General features: G+C 48.1%; 1 protein-coding gene across 1 annotated transcript in view; it reads right to left on the reverse strand.

Moving 5' to 3' along the window:
• The window catches only part of PROX1 (prospero homeobox 1), a 49,669-nt gene extending 43,804 nt beyond the window's left edge, over window positions 1–5,865 (reverse strand). Inside the window, exons 1-2 of the mRNA XM_036381092.1 lie at window positions 5,725–5,865; window positions 5,387–5,511 (exon numbers count right to left, since the gene is read on the reverse strand). The gene's annotated coding sequence lies outside the window, so the exon portion shown is untranslated. The remainder of the gene's footprint in view (window positions 1–5,386; window positions 5,512–5,724) is intronic.
• Window positions 5,866–6,137: the final 272 nt, after the last annotated feature.

Consider the following 6,137-nt stretch of genomic DNA (forward strand, 5'->3'; position numbering starts at 1 on the left):
TCACTGTCTTCAGAGATCTTTTCTTATCAAAAAGTACATTAAGCGAGTTAAGTTTGGTTACCTCATGATGAAAATAATAACATAACAAGGATTTCTGCTGCAGGGGCCCAATTCTGCCACCTTCACACCAAGGAGCATCCCACCCTCCAAGCAACGCCCCTGGAGTCCAGGGATACCAAAACCCTGTTATGTGTGAGGGGTAGGGTCAGGCCCTGCTTGGCAGCGTGTAAAAGACTGTCTCCTGCTTTCTCCCAACTGATGCAAATGGAGCTTTTCAGGGGGCAGAATCAGGCCTTACAATTAGACCATCACCAAAAAAACCCAAAAACCTGAGGAATATCAGAAGGGCTGTTTTTGTAAAGAACTAGCCAAGGCACTGGCATAGAATAAGCCAGGGCTGAGTTTGACCTTTCAGTCCAGTGGTGTTCATTTGAAAGAGATCTAAACTAATTGGAAGACAACTGAAAGAGCTCCTGCTTATTTCACCTAAGATACTCTGAAGGCATCTACCATAAAGATAATACTTGCCAATAGGAAAAGAAAACAAACCACAAACAAAACCCACCAACACTGAAAACCTTCACGCTTTTCCTTCCTTTTCTGCAGTCAAGCTACGCTTGATTGAGAGCCAGCAATACGTTCCCAGACTCACACCAGAAACCTCATGTCAGGTTACAAGTTTTGCACTTTTCCCAGAAAATTCGAGGTGCCTGACCATGGTTCCCCTCTCTCTTGCCCAATCCCAACCAAGGACACACATGGGGAGGGCTTGCTGTACCCTTGAGTCAGCAGCTCAGGAAATAGGCTGTCCTGCGCCAGGTTGGAAGGTCATTGCCATGCATCCTTCCTCCCCAGTGTCCATTTCCCTCCCCAAGCCCCCGCACCAGCCGCTGCTCCACAGCCCATTCCTGCCACCACAAACATGTGGCAGGAGGTGCTCCAGAGCCACGTCCCCTCCTTCCCTCGATGGAAGCTGAAAGCATCGGAGTTATCGTACACTTAACCTGGGTATTAAGCAACATCTCCCATTTGCCCTGGTGTTATCCCGAGCCAGCCGGGCTGCCAGCTTTAAGGCTTACGTGCCTTTCGGCTTAAATATGAGAAATAGTTCTACTTTAGCCTGACAAAACAGAATGGGTATTGAATGGCCAGTTAATATTTCATTCTCTGAGGACCAAAACCAATTTGCACCTCAAGGGGAGTGGAATGGCACGTAGAGCGGGATGCAAAATCCCAGCCACAGCAGGCAGAATTCAAGACTGATTAGATTAGAACTGAATAAATAAGGAAATCTTGGGGAGGGGGAGAAATAATTAGGAAGTGTGCGTCCTTTAGACAGTCACCAGTACTTTGGCTGTACATTGTCTCAAAACTATATTTTATATATCTAAAGTCTCTGCCCAGCTCTCCAGAAAAACGGAGATGGCAAGATAGGCTTTGGTTGTCAAGATCCATGTAGAAATCTCCAGAAGCACCATTTCTTTCTGAATTGCAGAGTTTTAAATTTGTGAAGGTTAAATTTGGTTTATGCATCGCTTTTGATACTTCTCGCATGCCAAGTGTAGTTTATGTTAAATTCACTGACCATATCTCCAGCCTCAACTCGCACAATGTGGCTTACTCAGAAACCAAACGTTTTCCATGCCGATGGCATTAAAAATCATACCAAGGACCTCAGCACTTTCTATGTCCATCCATAAATATAGCAGTAGTATTTTATTTACAAATTTACTTTCAAATCTTTTGTTTAAGGAGATATGATTACAATGTAGCTATGAATAACCTCTTAACAGCACAGCAGCCACAGACATGGATTTATTTCGTATCCATTTGATATGCATTGACATTTAAAATGGAAACAGATTAATTTCTAAGTCTCAAAGAGTTGCTGCTACCAAACCTTTGGCTAGAATGGTTTGTTAAAATGAGTATGATGACAGGTATTTAACCATACTCCCTATTAATAAATCAATTTTTGTAATCAATTGTGTTAACTCATCTTGATCTAGAAAGATGTTGATCATTTTCTCCTAGATTAATTCAAACACTTACAGGATGCAAAGGAGATGTAAATTCAAACGCGCCCTTGTCAGCCCCTTTGAAGAACCTTAGCCTAACCTGAAGAGCCATTAAATACACAGCACAAGAGTGCTAAACTTGATGGATATGCTTGGATGAATTCAAGGAGATATCAGTTTATACAGCTGAAATCGTTCCCATCTTTTCACAAGCCAACTACTTTCGTTGGTCCAGAGTCTGTCTGCTTCATGTCTGCCCATTATGCCAATACCACGGAAGAAATTTAACATGCTTCTGCTAATAGAAATACTTAGATCTTACACTCTAACGCACTACACAAGGCTATGGCTTTGCCAGAATCAGCCAGGATGCAAAGGATGAAAATTATTCTAGTCAACAGCATTTCATGCACAAAACCACAGCTAAAATTTGAAGAACAGATGACATCTGTTCACCATATCTGTTCAGTGCTAAAATCTCATCAGCCACTAATGAGAAAGTGCTACCTTTTTGCACAGTATTTGCAAAGTACTACACATATTGCACAGTACTACCTTTCTGTACGTTCTAACACAAGTTTTCTTGGGAGAAAAGATTATCCAACTCCCTTAGCCGAGATGTCTATCAAAGAATTTGAAACAAGGCAGTAAGGGTGAGGAACTATTTGGGCAGTAAAAAACTACTTTACTAGGATTTCTCCATAAGAAGAAGCAGTAGCAAAAATCACTGCCTGATTTACTTCAAAATTATGCTGCTTCCTCTTTAGCCTTAAAGGAAAAAGCAACCCTTGTTTTATGAACCTGGTGATACCCAGGGCCCAATAGAGCAAGGTATTCAGCAATTCCTATGAATGCCAAACATCCGCAATTCCCATCAACTACAGAGCTCACTAACAGGAGGGATTCGGCATCTCATTAGTTCAGGCCTTTAAACTGGGGAGATGCAGGGCCCTCCATCACGTAGCCCTGCTCGGCAGTGCTTGAGGAAACAGATCTTTTGAATAAGAAAAAGAAATCAAGCTGCTCAAAGTAGAAAACTGAAAACATTTTCCTCCTCTCAAGCCAGTTTGGTCTTTGTTATTTCACTGATCATGAAGAAAATAATTCACATGGCCTCTGTGTAGAGACAATACTGAAAGGTTCTCAAGATTCCTACTCTGAATTCAGCCCAAGTTTTCCAATATACTATTTTTTCCACGCTATGCGATGTCATTACATCACAATTCTTAAATTACTTAATTTAGCAGTTAGGCTGCACTTTGAGTCAGAATAAATCACTATTTAGAGACTACAAATTGCAGTATTTACAATCCTGCCCTGAATCGAATTAAACTTTTCAATTTGAAAATGTGTCCATTCTTATGAACATCTCAATTTATCAAGCAATCATAAAAGAGATAAGTTATACAAACTGAGAGGCCTCAGAATTCAGCAGGCAGGGAAGTTAACTGTATATACGGACAGTGCCATTCAGCGAATGCAGGATACTTTACAGAATAATTTAATAGGGAGCTGTTAGTGAAAAGTATATACATTGTACTTTTTATCACAGTTCAACTCCTGAAATGTTGATACTCTGTCTACCCTTGAGTATTAATAAACATTTCACAGAATGTGATATTGCTGCTTAAGGTAAGCTCTGGACAAAAAGCAGAAAAAATAAATGCAAAATGAGCTGCAGTGGTCGTAAACTTAAAGTAATTGATGGCAACTCAGAGAAAAACTGTGAGAAGAAGACATAAAGGATATGTACCACATGCAAATCTACGGCTGAGGAAACTGCCTCCATATAATTCATCCTGCATATTGCCAAACGTCTCCAGGCAATGGATGTGACAAATAATCTGAGCTTTTACACCTCACGGTGACACAAAAATGTTTCTGTGTCCTGCACTCAACAACACAGCACCTTCTGCCACCAAGCCATGGCCACAGATGCGTGGATGTGTTCCACGTGCTCCCCACCCGTCCCCAGACCCGGATGATGGGTTTGGGGTGACACTCGCCATTCAGCCAGAAACACCACGGGGTCTGCTCAGCGCTCGGGACCTGTGGGAAACTAGCGGCTTTCCAAAGTTCGTCCTGGCAACTTTTGCCCGACATTCAAGGGCACCTCTAGTCTGCAGCCGTGTCCCTTGTTAGCCCTGACTGAAATTCCCTACTTTGTCAAAGACATTAAGTTAATATCCCGCGTACCTGCTCTTCCGCGGCTGGGGCACAACCACAAGGACGCGACGCTGGCCCCTCGGGGAGCTCCATCCCGCCTCGGCCGCGCCCCCGGCACGGCCCGCGGGCACTGATCCCGCGCCGCTTCCCGCTGCTGACCCCGCCGCCCCGGCTCTCCCGGCGCAGGGAGGTGGCGGCGCCCGGGACCCCCCGGCCCCACTCCGCGGCCGCCCCCCCCGGCGCGCACCTGCCCGCAGCGCCCCGCACCTGCCCCGGCCCCGCCAGACGCCGCGCAGGGACCGCGGGCGGCCGCGCAACTTTCTCCCTCTCTGCAAAGAGCCGCGGGCCCCGCTCCGCCCCCGCGGAGTGCCCGGTGCCGGGGAGCTGTGGCCCAGAGCCCGTCGGGCCGCCCGCTCCTGTCGGGCCCCGCGATCTCGGCGCACCCCCCCCAGCGCTGCCCTGCGCGCCCCCTCCGCGCAGGCCCCACGCCCCCCAGCATCGCTCCCTCCTGCGCTTTAACTCCGTGCAAACACATGGCAAAGTGAGCCGGGTCACTCAGCCGCTAAACAGAAAATCGAAAAAGCCAAGAAAGATCTCCATCAACGGCTAAGAAAGAATTAAATCCCCCCCGGAGGAAAAAAAAATCAACAAACAACAACCAAACAAATAGAAAGTACCAATAATCCTAATCTTTTCCCAGATCAAGGCTCTTATCCCGCGACTTGCATTTGATCTCTTCTCATGTGCTCGCTACCTACCACTCAAATCCCATTTTCTATACATTTCCACCATTCGTGGCTCGTCCCACGCTTGGAAATGAAAAAGTAATTGCAAGGGTAAGAAGAGTAAGAATAAAAAGTCCCTGTCCTTCCCGGCTTGGGTTAAAAAGGAGAAGTAGCGACATGCAAATGACAGGCAAATTGGAAGAGACAAAAAGCAAGGCAGCTATAATAAACAGGACAAAGAGGAGGCTCGGAGGAGCGGAGCAGGAGTTTAAAGCGGGGATGGGGAACTTCGGCGGGGACGGGGGGAGAGAGAAGCTCGGAACAACAACAAGAAGCCAAATACTCGCTGCGCTTTCCGTTCCCGCAAAACTGCCCTCCAACCCACGGAATAAAATAAAGATCGGTCCACAAAAGGTGGCAGCGAGAGAGCGAAGGGGAAGGGGGGGAGGATCACCTAACAACGAGCAGGTCACTTACTCTTCAGCCCTGGGCAGGCTACGGTGAGCGCTCCATCGGGCTCCTTACCGCTCACAAATCCTTACCGCTTTATCTACCGGGGAATTAAAACTACTCAGCTAATAAAGTCACTGCAATTTTGCCCCCTGGAAAAAGAAGCACAGGTTTGACAACGGTGATCAATATTTTGCTGGGGATTTCATCACCGCCCCCTCCCCGCGGACCATTTAGAGCAGCCCAAGCAAGTGCGAATTTAGGGGTAAAAAAAATTTAAAAATTTTAAAAAACCCCGAAAGACCTGAAAAGCCCGAGAAAGCGGGGAGGGACGGAGGGGGCGCGGAGGGGGAGCGGGTACTTACTCGGTGCAAAGGCGACGAAACTGAGCCTCGCTTTTTTTTTTTTGCCGGTGGAACGAGAGAAAGGGCGACACGCACACGCACATGCACACACACACACACACTCACACAGCACACGCGCCCCGCACACGCACACACGCACACGCGGACACGCGCGCGCAGCCGGCAGCCCCTGATGCCGCTGATGAATATGATAATCGCGCGGGGGAGGGCGAGCGAGCGCGGGCGGGAGCGCGGGCAGCGGGCAGCGGCCGCGGGGCTGCGGGCGCCGAGCGGAGCGGAGCGCAGCGGAGCGGCGGGCGCCGAGCGGAGCGGGGGCGGCGGGAGCGGCGCGGGGCAGGGCTGGGCTGGGCTGGGCTGGGCTGGCCGAGCCGAGCAGCGCTCCGCACCGCCACAAGATTTACTTTAAGACACAG

This window comes from Molothrus ater, chromosome 3 (assembly GCF_012460135.2).
Source record: "Molothrus ater isolate BHLD 08-10-18 breed brown headed cowbird chromosome 3, BPBGC_Mater_1.1, whole genome shotgun sequence".
Classification (NCBI taxonomy): Eukaryota; Metazoa; Chordata; class Aves; order Passeriformes; family Icteridae; genus Molothrus; species Molothrus ater.